The 26,100-nt window shown below is 40.1% G+C and overlaps 1 protein-coding gene across 1 annotated transcript in view; it reads left to right on the top strand.

Moving 5' to 3' along the window:
* The window catches only part of inpp5a (inositol polyphosphate-5-phosphatase A), a 118,444-nt gene that overhangs the window by 11,300 nt on the left and 81,044 nt on the right, over nucleotides 1-26,100 (top strand). The window lies entirely within an intron of this gene.

The following is a 26,100-nucleotide window of genomic DNA, read 5'->3' as shown; positions in this document are numbered from 1 at the left end:
AGTCAATGAGTCGATGCAATCAACTGGTTTTCCTTAGATAGAAAACTTTGAATACATTTGACTGGATGATCTGATTGAACTGTAAAGTGCCTTGAGATGACATCTGTTGTGAATTGGCGCTATATAAATAAACTGAATTGAATAGAATTTAGGGGGAATAAACCTGGAAATACCCATCAAGCACACCCTGGTGGCTAAAAGTTACACAGTGTTGCTTTAACTTTTGCCTCTGTTGTTTTGATATTTCTGCATGTTATTGTGATTTAACCTCAGTTTACTTGCTTTGTTTATCTTGGATACAGACCACTTTATTTGACGGCACAAACCCATGATGCATGACAAAGTTAATTAACTTTGAGGTAAAATTTCTGAGTAACCTTTGCTTTTAGTCTTTTCATTACGTTTCACTGTCAGTCAGAATAAATTAAAGCAGCTTCAGATAATAAATCATTAAAGGCATAAGGAGACATTTTGCTTGCTTACAACCTAGTTATTATTAACTGTAGTTTTGGACATTTAACATCATGTAGGAAGCATGACCTTTGGTTGCAATATTTGACATCTAAACCATGACATAGTTTTGGCTCCATTCTATGGCCTGTTGTTCTGCCTGTTTCCGAACATTCAGCCCAATCTAATGTTTCTTCCATAAATTAGCTTCATTTAGGGCTCCTATCTTCCCATCACCGTCCCTTTGTCCGCTTAACTAAACTACTTCAGCACCATGATGCTGCCACCACCGTGTTTCAGCATAGGAAAGATGTAGTTCTTAGTTAATCCAGTAGGATTTACTAGAATGCTTTGCGTACACTGCAAAAAGGACTATCAGTTCATTGACAAGGCGGCGTCTCTCCATTTTGCTTCTCACTGATCCAAATTGCTGCTCTGTAGTTTCCAAACACAAATCAACAAGCCAAGTCTTTTTAGCTTCTCTCTTACACTGATTGATTGCAATTTGACACCATGATCTGGCATTAGCTTCGCTCTATTCAAGGTCCAACTCTTCCTCACCAAGCCATCATTTTTGTCCACATTGCAGCCTGATGTTTTTTTTTTATACTCCTCTATCTTAACAGATGAGCTGACACAAGGGCCATCAAACAGGTGGGAAAACAATTGCCACAAGGTTAATTTTATTGCTTGCTCCATGCATTTGTGAGCAGGCGGGAGGTGTCCTCTGCCCAGACCCTGATGGATGGCCGCACCGAGCGGGCAGGAATGAAAATGAGAGGGGAGAGGCCAGCAATGCGAACGCAGAGTGCCGCCGCTCCCACCCGAAATTGAAATTTTTTCTGACACGCTCAGAATTGCTATTCTGACATATATGAGAGGAGATGTTTAATTTAGTTTGATGGGGAGAGCCGTCGTGTGTCCCACTTGATTGTGTTTTACAACGTTCTCTTTAGCTCATATGTCTGGAGAAGGTTAATATCCACCCAGCCTAAAAGGCACATGTCAAATATTACAGGCTGCAGGAATATAAACTAATCAGTGTGTCCAAATGCTGTCGCAATACCGGGCTGTCCTGGTCGCCATTTTTATTGGTCATCCGTTTTGTTTTTTGTTTTTTAGCCGGACAGGTGGACTCATTCTGTGATGCAGAATATCACATAGCAATGTGAGTGAGGATTTGAGTCAGGCATGAGGAGGATCACATGCTGCCTGTTGACATCAGTGAAAGTAAGCAGGAGCGGGGCTGGCGATATCTCCTCTTCTCCACTTGAGCCGGCCCTCCTGCTGAAAGCTCACTTCTGTCCGCTGGCTTTGGGCCCTCGCTGTATTTAGAGTGTGATTGTGGGTTGTTCTCTGCGCAGACACATACATGTCTATGTGGCATTGGTGATACTGGGCTATATCTGGACAGTTCTTTGTCTATACGCATCGATTTGTCCTCCACCACCAGCTCTAGCTGCTTCATCTGCATGACCCAGCTGACCCCAGCACTCAGGGGCTATTATGTTCCCATTAGCTGATCTCTTAGCCTTTATTTCATGAATTCCTCTGGCTGTTTAGAGCTTTCTCAGCTCTTGCAGACTCTCTCCTGTATAGTCTTCTATTCAGAAGAAACCTTTACTGTAGGATCATAGCCTCAGAACTCTTCACAACAAAATGATGATGAAACTGGATCCCAATTCAACACTTATCTCAAAGATTTCCAATGTCCATCAGGTTACCGGTCAGTGATCTGATTTAGAAAAAAGCAGAATGTGATGATAATGATGAGCCTCTTTGTGTTGGTTATTAAAGCTTTGAATGATCAGGAACCATTTCTGTGGGCTTCAGAACTAATTATTTATCTAATCACTAAGGATTTCTGATTCCCAGATGCAAAGTTCAGCATTGCCCCAAACCTCTTCTGGGAGGGAATGTGCAAAGAGTCAGGGGATCTGACCTTAATCACCCTCAGTGGAGTTCTCTAACTGCGATCAGTTACATTGATCAGAGCAAACCGAAAACCTCCCACCCTTGACACCACCCGCCTAAATGAGCTGATAATTAATACGAGCTGGCTCCTGCTAACACCAGTCAACAGACACCATGTGATGGATTGGACAGCTTGGATGCTAACCAAGATGTTGCCTGGGCCTTTTTCTGGCCCTCTGGGTGTCCTTTATCCTGCCTGATCAGGGATGTATGATAGCACCCGCCTCGCTAATTAAGCACACACAGGTTGCCTTTGTTTTTTCAGACCCAGTAACTATTGGCATGTATTTACTAATTCATGGAGCTAAATGCTGATGACGGAGCTTTGGGTTGGTGCTTAAACGTTGAATCATGTATAGGTGGATTTTAATCATTAACATCTTCTAGAAAATTCTCATCATTCATCTGGAATGATTGCACCATTTGCTAAGATGCTGCTGAATGATTTATGCTGCAGGCAGTCTGCTGTCACTAAGGTGGGTTGACGAGGTGTCGCCGAGTCGCTCCGTCTTTTGACAGCTGTTTACTTTGCACAGTGACGGACACTTCCATCACTAATCCATGCCCCCGGCATCAAGCCATCTTTTTAATCAGCGCTCTTCCTCTTTTTGTCAACATGTGACTCGTTACCTTCTAATTAAGAGACATAGGCCTCTTCCTCAGTGTGAAATTCTGTTAGCTGCTTCGTTAGAGTGTCTGAGCGCTTCAAGGGTTAGTATGATCATTAGCAGTGACACTTTGTGAGCATTATCGCCGTTCTCAGTAGCTCTTTAGAACAATGAGTTACTCAGGCTATGAGTTTATAAAAAAAATGCTGGTTTTTATGAGCACAGTTTGAAAAAGCCTTTTTATGGCCATGCATGTTGATTCAACAATCTGAGTGATTTTTCTAGCTGTGAATGCCTTTTAAATTAGCTGGCAGCAGCTCAGCTTTATGTCCATTCAAATCAGTCTGTGTTATGTTTCTAAACCAAAACTGCTATCTAAAAAAAAAAAAAAAACACACAGACACACTTTATAGTTTTTCGAAGAAAACACCTTAATTTTCCCAAAAGCTTTTAGATAAACATTAAGGGACAGAGGAAACAAAAGTAAAAGGTTTATGGAAGGTTAGCATTAATCCCACCGGGAGTGAAACTAACAAATGATTTCAGGTAAAACAAAATCTTTGATGGTCTTTGCCTGCAGTTCCTTTTTTGGACCTGGGTCACTCTTAAGCTGGGCGATTTTCGGGGCGATTTTCCAGCCGTGCGAGAATCTTTCGATCGGGCCGACTTTCAGCCTGATCGTGCGTCATGAGCCGTGTAGTGTACAGGGGGTTACAAGGGGTGATCAGCCTCTCACGACCACCTCCCGATCGGGAATTGTGAGGTCTAAAAAACTATAATGTGCGTCTGTGTGTTTTGTTTTGTTTTTGTTTTTTTAGATAGCAAACATGTTTGATTTTCTCCCGATTTGCCCACGAACAAACATCAAACATGTTTCATTTTCTCTCGACCGTCGTGGGCAAATCGCTCAAGGCGTATGCACAAAAAATAATTTTTCTTTTTATTCTTCCTCTCAGATGTACAGTAAACACAGCAGCATGGCAGGGATGCAATGAGTGATATGCAGTTATGTCTGTAAAATTGACCGACCGTAGTAGCCACGTTTGCTCAGCCATGTCTTTTTTCCAAATATGTCGTCACCTTTTCTTTTTAGGGCTTTCAGCACAAAATTGCACAAAATGCCAAGGCAGCGTGTTTCACTAAAGTGAGCTTATTATCCCTCTTCTATTTGTTTGGCTTCCAGATAGACGAATCAGAGCAGGTCCATCTCACTGCGGAGCTGAGTCCGACGTGGTTTTTAGTCATGCCGTGTGAGCAGGTAGATCGCATGAGAGCGTCGGGCCGAACATTAATCGTGAGCTGTGAGCTCACACTGTACGACGAAACCCTGCGGTTAATCGTACAGTGTGAGCAGTAGCTGCGTGCCACGACTGAAAAATATCGCACAGTGTACACCCGGCTTTAGTAAGAGATTTCGCCTCTTCTATAGTAAATTCTGGATAAAATTTTGGATGAAAATTTTTTGAACATTTAGTTCAGGGAGCATTTGGTTGTTATGCAACAGGACTTTGATCATGAAAAGCAACAGCAAGTCTATCTTTTAATGGCTCAACCTTTTGGATTTATTTAGGCATTGCATGGATTAAATCTAATGGTCAAACTTTAAAATGGTCTAAAATAGGCTTTTTACACAAAAATCTTTAAGCTTTACTTGCATAAAAGTTCGGTGGATGAGTTATTACACATATAGGTGGCTTTGAACATGCACAGTTGGAAGTTATTTTTCAAGACCTCTGTTATTTTAAAAACTCCCTGTAAATGAGCTTAGTTTTATTCTAACTTACATACTGAGGGAAAACGATGGGAAAACATGAGAGCTGTAAAAACAGGAAGAGTGAAATCCTTTGAGTGTGATTGGTTGTAATTTTGGTAAATTTGCTCTGATAGGAGTTAAACCTCAGCAGCTGCCGCTTGTGAGGCTGACGTATTAACGGCCAACAATGTAATCATTTCATTTCCCTTTCACTTCCGCATCACCTCACTTGAGACAGGACACACAGAGGGACAAGGTTAATGTTGGGTCTCATTCATTTCCCTCTAACAATGACTCCAAATAGCCTTTCAAAAGCGGAGCGCGGGAGGGAGATGAAAATAATCCAATCACACAATTACTGCTTGGTTTGATTCTATAGTTAAGTGCTTTTTTATTGTGTAACGTTACTTTTTTTTCCTTCTTCTTCTTCAACCTATCTCACCCCCCGCCCCCCTGCTCTATTTACCCTGCCTCCCTCAGCAAGCGTTCTCTCCCTGCCACTTCTCATCTAATATGGCCATAATTGGGTTTGGTTGCACAAATCAGATTTGAACAATTGGGTTATCGTCCTCTGAAATTGGAGAGGTCTCTGGGCCGGCATGGGTGGAGAGTTAATCTGCTTTTGTTAAGCTCTCTCTTTCTGGTTGCAACATTGTGCCGTGCCAGTTAAAGCAGTTTACCTGTCACTGTGGACACAGCTCACGAGTCCAACCTAAATAAGCCCCCACCCAAACTGCTGGTGTGTACACGTCATACTCCTTAGTCCACCCTTTGCCTCTGTCAGGCAAATAATGACATTAGAATTGAGCATTAACTCGCTTAATTGCTTTAAAATCGCCGTTTTAATTTACACTGATATAGTATTGATCACCCAAGCAGAGATTAAGGCCCTCAATGGAGCGCTTGATGTGGAATTAAACAGGGCCGGGTTCTCCTGGGGCCCGCCTGGCCTGTCCTGCCGCAGCCAGAAGAGGAATGACATCCCTCCCCTAATGAACTGGCAGCATGCGCAGACATGAATTTCAGGCCCCGCAGGAGAAGCAGGGAAATAATGGGGTTTGGGGAGACATGGCGGGTTATTCATTCACTGCCATGCACCAATTCTCCTGTGATTCATCCCCAGGCCCTTTGGACCCCCGGTTCCTGTTTGCCAAGCACATTCAGGCTGCCTGACCTTTCTCCTGCCTAAGTGTATATAGATATCCCCTCCCTCCTCTGGGAACACCTTACCTCACAGAAGGTGTCATGTAGAGAGGGAGAGAGGTGCCGGGGGGGTGAGGAGGGTGACACATCTTCAACGAGCCTGCAGCCTGTAATCCAAACATCCCCCACAAAGGTGGAAGTGCCGGTTCGTGATTTCCCCTTTCATGGTGGCTCAGCCAGCCATCTGACGAGGATGCTTCCTCCTTGGGGCATTGATCTTCTCACATGAGCCCATCGTCACGCACAGATGGTTAAAATATGGGAGGAAATCGTAACATTAAATTCACCCGATTTCTCTGCAGTTTGATCAAATCCTGTGGCTCTTGTGCTAATCTCTGTCTTGTGAACTAATTAAGTCAGCACAACCTCTTGACTCTCGTCTCTAGTGAATGCACTCAAACAATCACATACTGCATAAGTACCTTAAACGACTTGATTTTGGAATGAGGGGTCCAATAAGAATGTTGTCTTAAGGTAATTTGTTATAAACCATAGTTAATTCTCTGTCTTCTAAGGGAGTCTCTTGGAGGATTGTTTCTAATATACTCATATAGTATCAAGGCAGAGCAGCGTAAGCTAACAAGTCTTTGTGTATTTTTCTTTTTTCTTTTCAATTATGCCACCCAGTGTGACCAAAGAAGACGGAGAGGATGAGATGTAAAAGCAGCAAATTTGAATAGAGGAAGGAAAGGTAGAGGGGAAAACAAAGTCGAAGAGGAAGATCGAAGAAGGAATAATTTGAAAAGACTTTGCGAAGTGGTGAAGAGGTGTAAAGATCATCAAAAAATCAAGATAACCGGATAATTCTGAAATCTCTAGTCAAAATTGAAGTCTAAACTGTGGAGAGACAAAATACTTTTGTCTAAATATGCTCCCCATTTAGTCTGACTGAGCTTAAGCTAGCTTGCAACAAAGAGTTTTTAAAAAAATGTATCTAAATTTTTAAGCTGACAGTGGGAAAGACCTGCACCTGTGGTCAGGCCAGCCTTGGCAGGGCCTGACCCGTGTTCTAATGTCATATCTTTAAATAAATTAGAAATTATAAACTGAAGTCTGGATTGATCAATTAGTATAATAATGAAATTTAATAATCTAATAAAACTTTGAATCATGCATAAAAAAATACGTTTCTGAATAACTTTTTTTTGCTTCCTGTGCTAAATCATATGATGAAAGTCAGCTGCAGACCACCTTGAAAATCACTATGTTTGACTTTCTTGTAGCAAAAATGATGTGTGGCAGAGAGACAAACATTTTCATTCTGTTTTAGGCTCAGGGCAATGAAGGAAAAAAATTTATCCAATATTAACAAATAAGGTAGAAATAAAAATATATTATTTTTTAGTATTAAATTGTGACAAAGATACACATTATATTAATCCATGAAATTCAATTCATATTACATGTTGTCATTTACAAATAGTTATATTGCAACTTTTTAATATATTATATTTATTGTTGCATTATATTTATTATTGCATTGTTCCTATTTATAAACCAGTTCTTATAGTATATGTTTAGATTTAAGCTCTCTTCCTTCTTTAGCAGCTGAGTTGCTACAGCAGATTCTTCTTTGTATTCACTGCAGCTCATTTCCAGCCGGATTGTGCAGGTGCTGAGGTGAACATGCATCGTAGTCACATCAGTCTAAAGCAAATTAGAAGCATCATCGCCTCTAAACCATATTATTGGATTGATTCCAATTATAACTTTGCAAACCTAGCAAAGAAACTCAACTGGTCCCTGGCAAAAACTTTTAAAACTGGAAGCGGAATCAGAGCAGAAGATACCGTTTCTTTATCAAAGTGACGGAGTGGCTGCCTGACCCACAGCTGAGTGGCTGCATCTTTTACCCTCCCAACCTGTGCATTTTGGGCTTTACAGGAGCAATCAGATATTGTAGGAAGAAATTAAAGGAAAAAGATTTTATAAAACCTACATATTAGGTATATGTTATTTTCACAGACTGTTTTTTCTGATTTTTTTTTTATTAGCTATTTATTGATAATTGGAGAGGCCTTTATGTTTAGTGAGTTGTATCAGCTCTATATACCTCAAGCCATGTTGTACATCTCTCCATTTTTTGACACAATTCTGTGGTCCAAGTCTAGCAGAGTGTCCAGAGTTTCTGGAAGCTTAAAGGCCTTGCTGCAGACTGACAGACTGGGGGACTGTTTGTGAGGTCCCTAATTGATTGCATTACATTACCTGCACACGGATGTCTAAAGGCGGAAGCCATCCTGACAATGAAGGCTAAACAAAAAAAGCTTTCGCTCTCTAGCGACTGACTCCCCGTGACGGATATCAAGATGCCTCCAATACACATAATGGACTTGGCACGGTCTGAGGGTGGCCAGGCTCGGGCCTTTCTACCCACTCTGTCATGCAATCATCTTATTCTAATGCTATTGCATTGTTTAGTCAACTGGGGCGTCCATTTACATCAAACCATAACCACACAGCCACACCGCAGGAGCACTTAATAGAATTAGCAGGTATTGTGCAGCACATTTTAAACACATAGACCATTTTAAATACACACACTCAGTCACTCTACCTCCCACTCTGGGCTGGGTTTGTTGTCAGATGTGGTATCACAAGCTCTGCATGCACAAGCCTCCGTCCCTCTTTATCTGTCATTACTCCACTCTCTCCCTGCCGTGGACAGTTTATTCACATCTTTAAATGTTCAGCCAATATCATTGCCATGTTCATGTTATGTACTGCATATTAATAGGTCATAAAGCTCATTTGTTCCATTATTGAATCATTTTTCACTTGCTCTTCATTAGAAAATAGGAGGCCAAAGCTTTTAAGTGAAACAGCCGATTCATTATTGAGCTTGTAATTTCCCTAATCGGATTTTTAGGGAATGTTCGCTGCTCTGTTTATCCAGTCAGGTTATAAATAGAGAAACAAAAATGAAAGTGCCTGATGGCTTAGAGATTTGGAGTCATATGTTCCTTTTGCCTTTCACTGAAAGCTTTATGTTCCTCTTCAAGCTCTCATCTTATTGAGCTAATTGCTTTCATATGCTCTTTGGTGGCATTAGACATCTATGGTGTTGTCTGTTGGAGCAGCAGCATATCTACAGCTGAGGGAAAGCAGTTAGATAAGCTCATCAGGGTGGCTAACTCTCGGCCCAGGATGCCCCCTCAGCCCAGTGTGGGAGGAGGGAAACAGGAGTAGCAAAAATAACATCATTGTGGACAGTGTCTCCCAACTATTCTCTGCTGCAAAATACATCTGCAGAGCTGGAGAGCTCCACCTGTGACATCCTGCTGCATCCTTCATGCACAAAGGAGCGTTATCGCAGATCCTTTCACCAACCTACTGTTAGAAGAACTCACTATGTTTTTACATCTAATATTTCGGGGTGTAAATCACATCCATCATGGCGACTCGATTCAGTATCGATTTCCTGACCCAACGATTCAATTATTTTCGATACTCAAGAATACACCACGATACGATTCGATTCGATTAATTGGTTCATTTTTTTTCCACCTTACAGGCTAGACAATGTTTCAAATTGGAAATAAATCAATGAAAGCTGTAATATCGTTATGCATTTGTTTTTAGAAACAATAGCAAATAACAGAAGTAGAAAAGTTGCACTCCACCTATTTCCTATTAAAACCTCATTCACTGAAAAATGATAATACCCCTGCGTTATAGATTCTGAAAGGCCTTTCATCAAAAAAATACTGCAAAAAATCAGTGCAATGAGTGCAATGCAATACCTCGGCTCCAGACATCCCCGCCCCCTCCGCAGACGCTCCGCTGCAGCTCTCCCAAATTGTAGCTGACCGCAGACAGTGCCGCAGACGGGAGGCCGGCTTGTTTTGTTTTTATGACCGAAATTGCGGAAAAAACTGTCAAAGTTGGACCAGCTAGAAGAGCGAGGTGCATGAGAATGCTGGGACCCTTTTTCCACCTGGATCTCCGCTCTTTTTGGCCCTCATGTCCCTCCGTTGTCGGACTAAACTCGCCCCCACTTCCTCACCGCCTCGGCTGTATCTAGACCCACAGCGTGTAGCACAGACCATGCTTCAATATTGGGCATAAATAAAAAATGTCTGTGTTAAGCTCACTGCAACACACTGCTCTTAGAGTATAACGAGGAAGCGAGGTAGGAGGGAAAAATAGGTGTAGCGCCACTGCAGCACGGGAGGGAGAATTACGCCCAGGAGCAAATGGATAAAAATAGACCGCAGGAAAAAAAAAACATGAATCGATACTCTTGCGGACGTATCGATGCATCAGATTGTTGGCTGTTGGATCGATGCATCGATACTAAACGATTATTATATACACCCCTATTAATATTATGTTGGCTTTATCATATATCTTGTCAATAATATGATTTCCTTGTAAAAATAGGCTTAAAATGTTATTTAATTTTTAAATCACTGGCCTAATATGCACATTTTTCATCTAAGGTTGCTATCTCAATGACCCCGCAGCCTTTTTGTAAGCTGTAAATTTCCCCTTGTTATATAACCTCCTCTTTCTGTTTCTATACATTGTGTTTCTATACATGTTAATCAACAAGCTTCAATTTGCCTCTCACTTTCCTACTGGTAAATCGGAATCTTCCCCTAAGAGAGCCAATAAAAGCTGTTTCTATGCTATTTTTTTATGCCGTTCCCTCCCTCCCATTATTACCAGTTTTTCTAATTATAAGTTTGACTGGTGTAAAAAAAGGCCATATTACAGATTGCATTTCTCATAGCCACCATGTTTTCTTAAACTATTACCAATATAAATTGGACGGAAGGTTTAGCTTCCTGTCTCAATGAATGCCAATCTCCTTCTACTGTCCTTTGAACGATTGATTTTTGTTTCAGAAATTAAAGCAGATACAGTGAGGTTCAGGTGAGGTCAGAGCAAGATGGGCTAGGCAGGCGATGGGCGGAGCAAACATAAACACCAAACACGTTCCCACGAATTCTAGTTTCTGTCTGATGAATCTCGCTCTGCACGAGTTTGTGGGCGGAGTTTGCAGTCACACAGATGATGTATGATAGACCAAAATGCATCTGCTGCAGTATACCAAAGAATACAAAAATACTCACTCACCCATACAATATTTGGTACATATTTCCTTCCTTCCTTACTTACTTAAATATCATGCGTAGGAAGTGTCTCAAGCGTTCATTTTCATCTCACAGGTTATTCCTTGGCTTAAACACATCCTTTCTCTGTGACACTTAAAACTTTTATCAGCGGTGACATTTCGTTTTTATTATGTAAAGGCTGGTAAATCCTCTGTGTGACCCCTAGAACATACCAAAGTGATTTCTCATGAAGGTATGAAGCAAAGCATAACCATATTCCACTGAATAATGTCTCACAAGTGGGAACTAATCTAACACAAAGGGTGCCCCAGTCAGTCAGAGTTCCTGCTCCAGTTCAAGCCACAATGGCACCCTGTGTGCACCATGATGTGGCTAATTACCAGCTCATTAAAGAGCTCTCTAATTAGATCAGATCTTATGCTCTTTTACTTAAACTTAAGATCTTAATTTTAACAGCCTAATTACATTTTCTGATGTAGGAAAAAAAAAATGTTTCAAAGCAATCCCTGGCCAAGTGGAAATGAGGCAATTCTGTAATGAGATCTAAATGTTATACGACTGTGTTTGGTAAACTTTTGGATCTGAGAAACAGGATAAGATTTTGTTGAATGACCCTATAGCATTCTATTGATAACTGTATGAATAATAGGCAGTTTTTAGCCGATAATTAAAACTTTGTCCTACAGGGAAAAATTGAATTAATTCCAAGGATTTCATCAGTGATAAAATGCCATTTTATAATATGCATCATTATGTAACTACGTTATTTCTGAATATTGCTATAATGACATAAAACATGATTAATCTTTATTTTCTGCTGCTTTTACCGTTTCACAGTCCCAGATTCTCTCCATTATATTATTTAGCCACTGAATTCACAAGAAAGGATGACCCTTAAACATAGTATCCTACCAAGAATTGCACACGGGCTGCCCTTTCTGATTTTAAGTGTCATGCAGCTGTAAATGAATCCCCTAAGTGTGCCCAACTGTCCATCAAACTTGTAAGGAAATGTCGCTGTATTTTGTTCAAAAGGTTTCCCCTATCTTTCCCATGACGATCCTGCCCAGCTCAATTTATGCAGCTGCACTAACTATGCTCTTCAACTGCAGCGATACAATTCCCAGTCTGGTGGCAACAAAGAGACAGCAATACAGAAAAGTAGACTGAAGCAAAACAGAAAGATCAGATGCAAGCTGAAAAAACATCTTATGACTTTATTGGACTAAATCTGAATTCAAGAGGTCTCAACTCATTTTTAAATGTTAATCTAATGCTATCCAGGGTAACAAGTGTTTAAAAAAAAAAAAAAGACTCAATGTAAAATACCAGATTGATCCATATGCATACCGATCAAACCACAATCAAATTCATTGTGATGCAGTAAATGATCAAAGTAACTCAGAACTAAACTGAAAATACCAATTAATACATCAGGTCTCTTTGTCATGGAATCTCATTTAGTAGTGAGAACCTACCACTTATCTTGGCCTACTACCAGTAAACACAGCCTACTGCTGCTCTGTGCCTGTAGTTTACACCATCACCCTCTATTCAGCTTAAATATCAGTCAGAGACTGATGCTGTCATCATAGACTAACATATATCAAAATAGAATAAAATCACTGATATTGTATAAAAGTATGTAAGTATATATATTGATATTGAATTAGTACCCAGCCTTAACTTTCTGCAGATTTATTTAGCAGCCATGGATCCTTTTCCTTCCGCTCCACAATTATGCAAACCACTCTGTCTATCAATAGCATCAAGTCTTAATAAAAAACACTTATTTTTTGGTTTTGTAACCTGGGAAAATCTGGAAATGTTTAAAGCCTATGAATACTTCTTTCTTTACATGCACCTGCTTTGTTAAACTAACTCAGATGAAGCAGATGTGTTGCAGACATTATGTTGTGGTGTGTTGATGGACAATAAGGGGGCACCTGGCCATGGCGGAGCTCTCAAAAGGGGCTGAAGCAGGAGACCTGCTGCGGACATGCCTGCATGGGCCCCATCCAAATCCTCTTTTCCTCCCACGCTTCTTGTTTGTGGGTTGTTTACAGCATATCGGACTTGGGTTTGCTGCCACCTTTGCTCTTGGCACTGGACCCCTGGTCTCTCATTTCTTAAAGCTGTCCTTAAAGGAGGAGGGAGGTCGCGGGAAAAGTCCGGATGCAGATATTGTACGGATAAAAAGAAACATCTGCGCCTGAAAAGTCCCTCTTTTTTTATTTATTATTATAATAATACAATAAGACGAAAAAGGCATGACATAATTTCTTGTTATCTAAAAGGCTGAGGCGGCATTTACATTTGCTTTTTATGCGGCGTCCATGTGCTCTCAGGGGCGATGCACTGGAGTATAACTAAGCTAGCATGGAGGATATCCAACCATTTAAATCAAGCCTCTGGGAATTTTACATAACACATCATTGGAGAGCATTGGTTTTTACATAAAGACAAAGAGGGCCACAAAGAGGCACCGGACGGGCGTCTTAGCCTGAGACGAGCCGCTGCATGTGCTCCGCAGACTCCTCTAAAGCTTCACGCTCCCGTGGTCACTGTTGTGCTCCGAGAACGCCTCTGCTCAGACCCAGACAGCACACAGACAGAAAGCTGCTTATTTTTTTTATACATCCCAGGGGGAAAAAAATGATTTTTCTGAACATGACCCCGAAACTGAACCCTCTGCTCCGACTGCTTCGCTTCATCTCTAGAGAAGAAACATTGAATCTCTGTCCACTGCGTCGCTGCAGGCCAGCATTCACTCTCCCTGCACCAGAAAGCTTGGAGCTGTCATATTTTATTGATGTTTCATGAGATAGCTCATGATCTACACGTGTTTTTGTCATTTAGGAAGAATTGTGTGTTTACTAAGGGAGGAGGAAAGGCTCTAGATGCAGAGAAATGGAGACCATCCTGATAAGTTTGTCTCACATGTGACAAAGTAATGCCACTAAGATGTTGCAAACTAATATATTTCAGTCCTAAAGTGCTGTTTCTCACTGGACAGCCAAGGATAACAGTTTGTCATTGCAAGGCCAACTGAGTGAGTCACAAGCAGCAACTAAACGGAGGCTGACTGATTCATGTTGCAGCTGACATCAGCGCTCTTTAACCCACCGTCCTCTGGGAGAATCAGCACTGATGTTTTTAAGAACAAATCAGATCCTCATATCATCAGGTGTTTTAGAGCTACTTTAATTATCAACTAAATTTAAATCCTTTTATTATGAAGGAACAGCATCCATACCACGGTTCCCCAGTACTGGTCCTTGAGGTCTGCTCTTCGGAAACTTTAAGATGTTTCTCTGCTTCAACACCTGAGTCAAATAATCAGGTCTTTAGCAGGACTTTGGAGAACTTAAATGTATGCTGAAGAGGTTAATTACCATTTGTTTCATGTGTGGAAGCAGAGACGCATCTTAAAAGTGCCGAACGATGGACCTCAAGGACCATCATTTTGGAACCATGCTCAGATAATCCGGTTCTACCCCACAGTGACACTTCCATCATCATCTACCATATGATCAATCGTCAAGCCATCGCACATCATCAAGGGGCAAAAGTTTGGAACTCCACCACGTCATAAAAGTCTCTCTGAAGATCCAAGAGGAATCCACTTCATCCACTACCCTCTTTAGCAAGTCCAGGTATCTTTAACCTGCGACTCCAGAACCACAAGTGGGTCTTTGGGCCTTCCCTAAGAGAAAGTAGCTATAATAAATCCAGTTTTTATTTCATTAAATATTTACTTTAAATTTCCAAGAAAAATTATTTCAACTGTAGTTGAAATATATTTTTTTATCTATTTTTCTTGCCATAGGTTGAGCCGGGCATACACTGTACTACCTTTTGCCCTTTTCGGGACCATTTTCCAGTCATGCAAGAATTTTCGATCGGGCCGACTTTCAGCCTGATCGTGCGTTGTGTAGTGTACGGGGGGTAACGAGGGGTGATCAGCCTCTCACGACAACCTCTGGATCAGAAATCATAAGGGTGGGAAAAAAAAAAATCAAAAACATTTGATATTCAGTCGGCCGTCGTAAAGTGGTCGTGGGCAAATCGCTCAGGTGGCATGCGCAAATAAGGTCTCTTCTTCTTTTTCCTCCTCTCAGATGAAAACACAGAAGCATGGCAGGGGTGCAAGTGAAATGGTATACTTCCTGTAAAATTGATTGTAGTAGCTGCGTTTGCTAAGCAATGTCTTTGTCCAAATACTTTGTCACCTTTTCTTATTAGGGCTTTCAGCACAAAATTGCACAAATTGCCGAGGCAGCGCGTTTCACTCTAGTGAGCTTCATCTTCCTCTTCTACTTGCTTGCCTTCTGGATAGACGAGTCAGAGTAACGCCATCCCACCGCGGAGCTGGGTCCGACATGGTTTTTAGACGTACAGTGTGAGCAGTTAGCTCACATCAGAGCGTCGGGCAGCACAGCGTGAGAACATGCATCATGAGCTGTGGACTTTTAAACCGTGCGGTTTTGTCGTCAGTGTTAGTTGTAGCTGCGTGCAATAATTCATAATCCAAACAAATCAACATCCTGTAGAAGAAAATAATCCCATCCTTTTCATCCAAATCAGTTTTTTCTTTATTTTAAACCTCAATGAATTATAGATAATAGATGTTTGTCAAAATAATTCGTTTTCATTTATAAAAAGGCAATTTAACAGGTGCTTAACAGCTCTTAACAAGTTCTTGGTTGCCGGATTAAATGCAAAAATAGCTCTTAGGATCGTTAAGGTTATAGACCCATGTTCTAGTCAACAGTCCTGACCTTCTGAAATAAATGGTACCAGTGGGGTTGTAGTCAAGACCACACCAACCTTTAACAAGGAGTACTGAGACCAAGAAAAGGCCAAAACCAAGAACTATATGGTCTTGGTCTCTGCCTTTAAATGTGTTAGTCTTGGCCTTCCCTTGGTTTTGGCCTCTAAAGGTCTTGGACTTGTCTCTGTACGACTTGGTATCGGTTGGTGTGGCCTTGACTATAACTCTAAGGACCAGCAGTTTCCTTATTAATTTAAGATATTAAAAGATAGTTGTCGCCATCATCATTAGCTCTAAGCTTTAATTTGGTTCTTCGTAGACTAGAGTTTTGACATAAAAATGTTTATAAACCCTGTTAAGACAAATAAAATGAGATTATATAGGTTGTTTTTTAAGTCAACAAACTTTTTCAAACTTCTTATCAGGACTCCAGTAATCAGTTAAAGATATATTGCTTCCAGCCTCCCCACAGTCTGTATAATCCTAATTTAATCAATTCCTTCACAAATGAGACCGCATGAATAGGCACGTTATTGAATCAGATAAAAATATAGATTGATGAACAGTCCATGACAACATTAGCAGCCTTTCCAAAATGGTGGAATGAAGACAGGATAAAAATGAAAAGAAGAAGGAAAAAGAAAAATCAATGAGCTCAAGGAGCTGTCGTTTCCATGGAGCCTCCTCCGCTAATGGGAATGCTTTTATAGATGGGAAATTACAAGTTGAAATATTCTTTTTGATTATTGGACATCCATAGCCAAATATGATTTACATTAATGAGCATAAGTATATTAAAGACTTTGTATCCCCGACATCTAAAACAATTGAATAATGGGTTTGGCAAGCAAGCAGTGGCAGAGAATATAGGGAGGATGTAATGTCATTTTAATTACTAATGGGTATCTCAGTGGTACGGACTTTGATTTTTCATCTTTAGCAACAATCTAATAAGGCAAATATTCATCATCTTCATATCCCCTTTTAAAATGATGATTTTGTCGAGCCAGGACAGCATCGTCATTTAGAAAAAGCGAGTATTTATGCGAGCCCCCAAGATCAGCGGGTCATTTGAAGATTGCTTTTAGAAGGCTGTCTTCCTGCGAGGAAGGAAGAAAGGTCTTTTCATGGCCAGTCGCAGATGTCTGATACACTTAGTGCTGAGAAGTTGACCTTGTTAGCGAGCTAAATTTCTTCTCAGAACCTTTAATTTTCTTCATATTTCTCTTTGCTGTTATTTATGAATGGATGTTAAACGAAGTTTGGAGGTTGTGCATGCATCTTAATTTAATTGTGGACTGCTCGGCCTTGACCTGAGCTTCATCAAGGACCCAAACCATCTTAATAGAGGGTTGTGTAAACCAGTCGACTGAGAGATCTTTTAAAGCTCTCCTTTTCATAAACGTCTCCATTTAAACAGCAGCAATTTACCGCTCAATGACTTCTTTGTTGCTTTTAACATATAATCCCAGAGTTTTTCATATGCATGCAGATTTAGGTGTAAAGAAATCTTTTAATTGTAGAACACGTCACTTAAGGCAAAAGGTTATGTTGAAGTTTTGGAGAAATATTTCCTTTCTAGATGTTGCTTTCTACCCTACAAACCTACCTAACATGAACCTTTACCCTAACTTACCCTTACCTGACAAGCCAGACTGATAAGGTGTTTGACTTATCTTTGGTTCTACACATTGTTAATCTGGAACTCCTCTAATTTAATCTCCATCTATTTTCCTTCACGCTTATCCCAAGCGGGGTCATGAGGGATGCTGGTGCCTATCTCCAGCTGTCATGAGATGAGAGGCATCCTGGACAGGACGTCAGTCCATCGCAGGGGAACACAGAGACAAAAAGGACAAGCAATCATTCACACACTCATATCTAAGGAGACTTTAGAGAAGCAAATCAACCTAACGGTCATGTTTTTGGAATGTGGGAGGAAGCCGGAGTACCCAGAGAGAACCCACGCATGCTCTGGGAGAACATGCAAACTCCATGCAGAAAGACCCTGGGCTGGGAATTGAACCCCCTACCTTCTTGCTGCAAGGCATTAATTTAATTTGCATTAATTAAATCTGTTTAAGGGAAAAAGGGCCATTCAGCTGAACCTTCTGAACCGATTGGGCCAAGTGCCCACCTACCAGTATTTGGTTTTAGCCTCATGAAAACAAATGAAATAGCAGCGGTGCCTTGAGGAACCTCACCAACTTATGCTTTTATGTTCTTCCTCTTCCATCGACGAAATTGTGGATCTTGACAAAAATAGATGTGACAGCAGCTACTTAGCGTAGGTTCCCCTGCGCTGAAATGTTTATTTTGCTTTGATTGTGGACTTTATGTATCATTATACTGCAGCGTGATTGGCCAATTCATTTTGGGTTTGGTGGATTCTTGTATGTTTGTTAACATACAAATACCGCAAAAACATTGCTTGCAGGCAAGGTAAAACCTACTGTACGTTAACCTAAATGAAATGATCACCATACCTCCAAAATGACGCACTATTTAAAAAAAAAATGGGGTCCACTGTATAAGGACCAGACTTTGGTCTCCATAAGGCCTGAAGGTCCTCATAAGGTTAGTTAATATACCAGAAAAGCCTCTATAATAGATAACATAAACATCTTGTTCCTTAAAAAAATGGAAAATGTTGGTGGTAAACTACTGTCTCTAAACAAGACTGCTTGAAAACCTTAAATATTGCAATCCCTCTTCAAAAACGTCCATCCAAACTTTCTCTCTCCACCAAAGCATTTTTTTTTTACAGTACCCTGGTGATTTGTTTACTCCCTGACAAATGCTGTGAAAATGCAGGCAGGTAATAAAATGCCAATTGTTACTGTAAAACTGTAAAAGAAACATGCCATTAGTAAAACATTAATCCTCATATGCTGCACACCTCTCAGTTTGCATCTTGCACATGTCCAGAGCTGCATGTAAAGTGCCCTTAATGTAATTTTGTTTTAACTGTGAATTCATGGGTTCTGATTTCAAATGCAAATGAATGCTTATTTTTTCCCGGCCATATTAATAGGTCGATATGTCCAGTCAAACCCCAGAGGTGCTGTTCCTGATCCTGTTTTAATCCTGTTTTTATGACCCAGTTAAATGATGCTGAAGTATTGGTAGTGTTTAAGTAAACATGCAGCTGGACTGAGCGTTTGCATGAATTATTCTCAATCATTTGGACCCTGGAGGCTTTTTTTTAAATAATAAAAGGAGAAATGAGTTCAGACATTTCATTTTTCTGTTAATGATTCCAACCATGATGTCCAGCATGCATTATATCTAAACTTGCATCACTTTTCATCCGTACAGCTTCATCAGAATACGTTTATTCAGAAGCTTCTCTTGCAAAAACGAGGTGCTATTACTGTATGTATCAAAGGTTTTTAACAAAGTTATCAAAGTCTTCCATCAGAATTAAGCTAAAACAGCCAATAATGAGATCAGAAGGGGAAAAAAACAGGATTATATACAAGCTGCTTTAAAGTCTGAGTCATATCATGTACACTCGTATTCACTTTGTTTCTTCTTTTTTGATGAATGTCGCTGCTGTGATGGTTTTATTGCTTTAGACCCCTCTGCCGGGCAGGTTAGAGGAACGACTGCACGACTGATGAGCGTGGCAGGAAATTGGCAGATGGAAGCATCCATTTCACTGCTAATTAGGGGGTCCAGCAGCCCGCCGACTGACAGGGTTCAACTGGGCAATGTAGTGCCTGCCAGCTCCCATCCCGAGCGCTTTATAAAACGCTCTTTAATTCCCCGGCACAATATCATTAACTTTGTAAGTGGATGAACACAATGGACAAGCAATTTAATTAACTTCTACCATTGAATGTTGGAGGGGAGACTAAATGAAATTAATGCACAATATTTCCCAGGGAGGCAGCCAACCTTGGGAGTCGGTCTGGATTGTTGGCAGGTCAGGCGCTGCCGTGGGTTTGGCCAATTATGCCTTGTTTAGACCCATCCATAATATTTTCCTCAAAAGAAAATAAAATCAGTGGTTTTGAGATCAATCATGAGCGTGTGTCGCTCTGCATTCTGGGAGATTTTAGAATAATGAAGAGGAAGGCCGGAAACGGTCTCCCAAAAGCCTTGAAAGTCAACCTTTGAATGATCCATGCTGCTCTGGGGACTCGATAAATGATAAAGTTTGGGTTCAGGAAATGGAACACTTGAGTCGCCCTGGAATTTTATTCAGATCATTAAAGAACTGTAAAAGAACAAATGGGAGCAAGAGACAAAATAACTGAGCTACTATTGAGCAGACTGCTTTTTAAATAACAATTGAACCGACAGGGGCTGATCATCAGCTGCTTGAAAGTTTAACACCGCAGCCTTTAAAAACCAAAACCTAGTTGGAAATGTGGATTCCATGTAAACTCCAGTTATGTATTTACACTGTTGAGACCTGCTGATGGCAAAGGCAAAAACTCTCCGACTTTGAATGTGGCAGGAATGTTGAGCTGCATGAACAAGGCTCTCACATCAGGAGGTTTGACGCCGTCATTTTGAGTTTCTTAAAATTTCCTTAAATATATCAAATGTTGAAATCTAGTAGTTAACTGGGGATTTTTTTTCCTTAAATGACACAATGGAGCTCCAGGCTGTGCAGAGGCGCCCAACAGTGGCTGGTTATATGTAGAATCTGCTGCTTTTTTTTTTTTGTAAAATGAGTTTTTTGTCTCAATACAGATAATCTCTTAATAACATTCATTTGTCTGAACATTGTTGGAACTTTTTCCTTCTTAAATGTAGAAAAACTTTAATGAAAAACTGGTCACATCTGCAAAAATTATTATTTTTTTTTTATTTACTGCTGGATTTAACTGGGATATAAGGGAATAATTTAAGCAGTCAGTGTGCAAAACACGCAGCGCAGGCTTGGCCTGTAGCTTCATTATATATTATGCAGGTCAAGGACATTGGTTTGTACAATGCTGTGGCGTTTGAGTTGGAAAACCCTCTTCTGGCTGTAATTTAGTGCTTTTTATTAGCAGTGATCATTATAGTATTTATCCAGGCCAAAAGGTGGACTTATTAAAATGGCCTCCTAAGATCAGAATGGCTAATCTTCATTATTAGGATCCATTTCTGTCCTGATTTGCTCTGTAACCTAATTTTTTGCAAGCTTTGTACATCAGTTTTCTCACCGTCGAAGGAGAGTAAATTTAAGCTAAATCTCAATTACTTTGTAATTAATTGAATTCAAATGAACTTGTTTCCTCCTTGCAGAGTGTAATTCCTTTCTATGTGTCCCTTACCTTGAGTCTTTGGCACCCTCGTCCCTAAGACAAGCGGCTCCAGGGCCCTGACGGATGCCCCCAACACTCAGGCTGCTTTCAAATCACAGGAAGTGACAGAAGAAGTTTTAATGAGAGTTTTGTCTGTGTATCCAGTCAGGCCTACCCGGCAGCTGATGAATAATAGACACTGTGGCTCAATACTCTGAATACTCAATCAATGGCACTGGGACGGGGGCTTGGCAAACACATATGGAAGTTCAGGATGGCTGCTGGGCTCTGGAGAGGCAAAAAATACTAAAGCGTCTCCATCTGTGTTTGTGGGCTATAAAAAATAAAAAAAAAGCAAGCCGTCTCTATTGATGCTGCTCACTTTTGTGCCGTGGTGTTTTCCTTTCTGGGGATGACAAACAGGCTGTTTGTGCAGTATTGGAGATTTGTGCAGAGAGGCTCCTGTGAAGGTCCTGTTTGAGGCCCTGATCCAGCATATCAATGGGTCTTTGATGGCCTTTACCATCTATGGTTCTCCATATCAGTCAAAGACAATGCATTCGACACCACATCTGTCTTAATGTTTTACATTTACATTTTCATTCAGGGTGCGTTTAGATGAATAATAAAAAAAAAAAAACTTTTCCTGCTGACTTTTATGGATATTCTTAATCTATTAATCACAGCTTGTGGCAACTGTAACTGATGCATAGCGCCGCAGTTCAATCAAAAGGTCTAACTGACCTTTCTGAGTCTAGAGTCTGAGGTAATGAGTCTGTGTTTAGGTTTACATGGAGATGAAGATGAGATGTGGCATTTTGGAGCAATAGGAAAAAAAGATGCAACGATATAAAAATCTGTGCCGATTTATCAGATTATATTGCTGTTACAGCAATAACTGAAATGTAGTCTCTATATTTATTATATTTTTTCAAACGCCATGAAAAACCATCCATAGTAGATTAACTGTCACAGACTAAACAAACACCAAATGAAAAAACCCCTCCTGAAAAAAACAAAAAAACAAAACCCAAATACGTGGAAATCAGTTGATAAATATCGTCCCAGTTTGTCGGACCGATACTGATAATATCGCTGATATTTCACGCACTCCTCAATAAGAATTAAACCTTATCAATCATATATTTTCTTTGAGAAGATATATGCATTTATTGGTAAAAAAAAAAAGGATAAGGAATACCATTATTAAGTTTGAGGGTTTAATGTTTTAGGACTTCATACAATCTGATCTTTATTTCCATAATAACTGGCCTCATATTTGACTTTAGTCTACTTTGGTGAACAGAGAAAGTCGTGAAGGACTTTAATATAATTGCTCGGTAAAATTAACATTTTAACCTGGTGAGTTGGGCCTCAGATGGAGGCTCTGGGGTTGATGCTGTTTTTTTCTTAGTTTTTTGTATTTTGATTATTATTTTTTTTAATTTGATGCAAATTTGCATGCATGATTTCCTTTTTATTTAATTATGCAGTTTAAAATGATAATTATCTACATTTCCCTGCTTTAAACCTGCTCTAACACACCATCAAACCCAATAAGACTGTGAGCATCCGAAGGGCGGCAGAACGTTAGCCTCTGGAGTAGCTCGGTGACACTGCCATGACACCAGAGTGTGTCGGCCCTCCTGGGACTGACCACTCCTCCTTAGCACAGATTGGAGGTGAGACCTTGAGGAAAAATTATTACTTTTATGTTTGCTTTATGGCTCATTTTTCACATTAAAAGCCGAAAATCTATGCGGGGGTCACAGAATTCCTGCTTTTTCTCCACAGACCCGCAGCACTTTTGGCAACCCCCGGTATTGATAAAACATTCAGCGGAGCAAAGTATTCCGGCTATGTACTGCTGCTTTCAAGTCTCTATTTTCCACCAGCAAGTCTATTGGGACTTGTTCAGCTTATATCTGCTGGGGTTTTGGAAATGTCAGCCACACACATACACACACCCCGCCATGCAGAGAGAGAGAGAGAGAGAGAGAGAGCCAGCCTCGTGTCAGTGTGTCCTTATCTGGGAGCGCCGTAGCCGACATGACTTGTGATAAGAGATAGCATTGCCAGAACAGGTCATAAAATCCCAGCTTTTATGGCGCGGTTATTGTCTTTCTGTCTACAATTATAGTGATTACTCATTTCCCCTCACCTCCTCCCCTCCACGGCCTTCACGGTGCACTTAATAGACTGCATTTTACTAATGGAAAATTAAGTAGGCGCTGTGGCAGTGAGGTTTATAAATATGTAAAATAATCTTTTAATTATTTCAAGTGAATCTGGCAGCTAATCAATAAAGAGGGACGTGACAAACATACGTTTGACACAGGCCATTGTAAAGCCACTGGTAAAAGATAAGCACGGCCTGTCAGCGCAGTCGGGCCCTAATGAATATTTTGAGGCTGTCATGTAAGGAGAGAAATGGATTAATTGTGGCCCCCCGCTAATATAATGGCTCCTTCATGAAGAGTGCAGGAGAGAGGCGGAGGGGAAGGAGGAAGAGGAGGAGGAAGCAGCACAGTGGCTGCTGGGCTCAGAACCCCAGCATCAAATGAATATTTATTAGGGTTGGGGTTAAGTAGATTTTTGCGATTACACGGTTAGCCACTTAGGGACGGCTGTTTATCATTTGTTTGATAATTGATTTAGTCGGTGTCATATTAATTTTGTTTATAGTCATCTGATCTTGATCTCCTGCAGAAGCACCACCTTCCACGGAAATCCGGATGCTTGTGGTATGAATTTGAAATATCTATGTAGTATAAAGCGCAATAACGGTTTTCTGGCTTCTGTTGGCTGTTAAATTGCAAAACACTTTAAAATAAAATGACATTAGAGCACAGAATTAATAATAATTAATTTATTTTAAAAATGTAGCTGTAATTTAAATGTTGACATTGGTAGCTACAGGATTCTACTTATAAGATTTTAAAAAGTTAAGTTTGTATTTCAACACAAGTTTGAGTTTTGTTGATGGCATCTTAAAGCATCTGGAGTATAAATCAGCCATTAAAAGATGCATAATCTGTCATTATTTAATAAAAGCTTGTTTTCATTTTAGTTTGTTGATTTTAACTATGGATGTTATTTTTTTCCTTGAGATTCTTTATTTTCCTACTGTTTTAAAATTATTGTTTTTGTTGTTTTTTTTTTCTCACACATTTTCTGAAAAGAAAATCTACTTATGGGAACAATAAAGTGATACCCATACAGTTTGTGAATATAAACGAATGTCAAATAAAAAATATAAGATTTAACCTACACTGTTGAAGCACTACTATTAGTAGTACTGCTGAATTCTTAACCACTAAACCCATCAGGGATTTATTTAATATTTTTTTCCCCAAGTGTTAAAATAGAAACAGAATAGAATCCAGTTACTTTGTTATTAACATTGTTACCGTAATAATATAATTTTTTTAATTAATGGGAAAAAAGATGCTGTTCTGCTCTAAACAGGAGCAGTTAGATCAGGTAATACACTTAAGTTTTAAATCTTTTAATTTTTATTATTTTCATTTTTAAGGTCATTTTATCTTGATGGGTGTAAAGTTAATTTATTTTCTGTTGACCATCTGGGCTTCAACCTTTCAGACAAATTATGGACAACAGTTTAATTCATAAAGCAAAACTATATCTCTTTATTTTTGCTTCACAGGCCTCTGAAAGTGTCCCATAAACACTAGCACTTAGCAGGGTGTCACTAGTTTGACAAATAGCACATTTTTCTCTCCCTCCCTGTTTTTGTATTTTTTTATTATTATTTCTTAGTCTGGTCTTGGAACCTTTAAGGTGAAAGACAGTATAAACAGAAGCGGGCAGAAATAAAGTGCAGCCTCCGTTTTCCTGGAATCTGCTCTCGCTCCGCGGGAAGTTTTGACCTTGAGCCTCGCCTTTCTCCATCAGAGCTGGGAAGAAGGAATGACGAAGGGGAAGGGGAGGGGTGTAGCGCGGCGGAGGTTCGGGTCACCAGCCGCAGTCCTCATCAATTAAATGTGCGACGGTGTTTTGTGTCGGCTGAACTTATATGTCAAGGAGATGGGCAGGACCTCATGTTTGTGCTTTTGACAAATCAGCAAATGTTTAATCTCAAGATGTGCTGCGAACATAAATAATGCAGAGGCCTGGCCTGAACATCGTCTCCTGCATAGGAAAAGACCAGAAAAGATCAAATCTTGCCTCATGCTTTTCTCCCTCCTATCGTCGCCTACTCTTAACAATCAAACCACTACACCACCTCCCCTCAACATAGAACCTGCATTGCTGTAGCATCAAAGCCATTGAACTTCTCTTCTCATGCAAATACAAACAAAGAATCCCAGGGTTTTTATGCCATGACATAGACTTAGACAGGTTTATTTAGTCATTTTGTATACACAAGTGTATACAAAAAGAAAATTTGTTTAAAAAGGCTCTAGAAAACTTCATTTTTCAAAGTGCAGCCTTGAAAACAGTAATAAATACATACAAAAATAATAATATAAACGTATGACTGTATATTTACAGTTCTAACATTCATTTTTTTAATAAAATAACCCATTTTACACAATATTCAACAGTCTAATGGCAGTAGGGAAGAAACTTATGGAATCTGCTGGACCTGCATTGGATGCTTCGAAGCCTCTTCACAGACGGCAGTCCGTGGTTGGGGTGTGAGGGGACATTTATGATTTTACGGGCTTACCATGGACCTCTTAATAGTCCAAATTTGTGAAATGAAAGAAAAAATATCACATTATTTATAAATATTATCCATAGATCCCTAAAAAACATGGTGTTAGTTTGTTTTGAGTCTCTACTAAGGTTGGAGTTTGTCTCTTCCAGCTTTGGACATCTAAACACCAACATTTCTGCCCATTCTTCTTTGCCAAATACAACCTACCAGTTTTTAAGTCTTAAAATAGTTTCTAAACTGTAGCTTGGGCCATTTTTTAATAGACTTTAAGTCAGGTTTTACTCCAGAACTAGGCCTAATTCAGCTCTGTTCATCCTCCCTTCCCTGCTG

Source organism: Cyprinodon variegatus, unplaced genomic scaffold (genome assembly GCF_000732505.1).
Source record: "Cyprinodon variegatus isolate N-32 unplaced genomic scaffold, C_variegatus-1.0 Scaffold409, whole genome shotgun sequence".
Classification (NCBI taxonomy): Eukaryota; Metazoa; Chordata; class Actinopteri; order Cyprinodontiformes; family Cyprinodontidae; genus Cyprinodon; species Cyprinodon variegatus.
The sequence above is the reverse complement of the archived record's forward strand: the minus strand, read 5'-3'. Positions and strand labels throughout refer to the sequence as shown.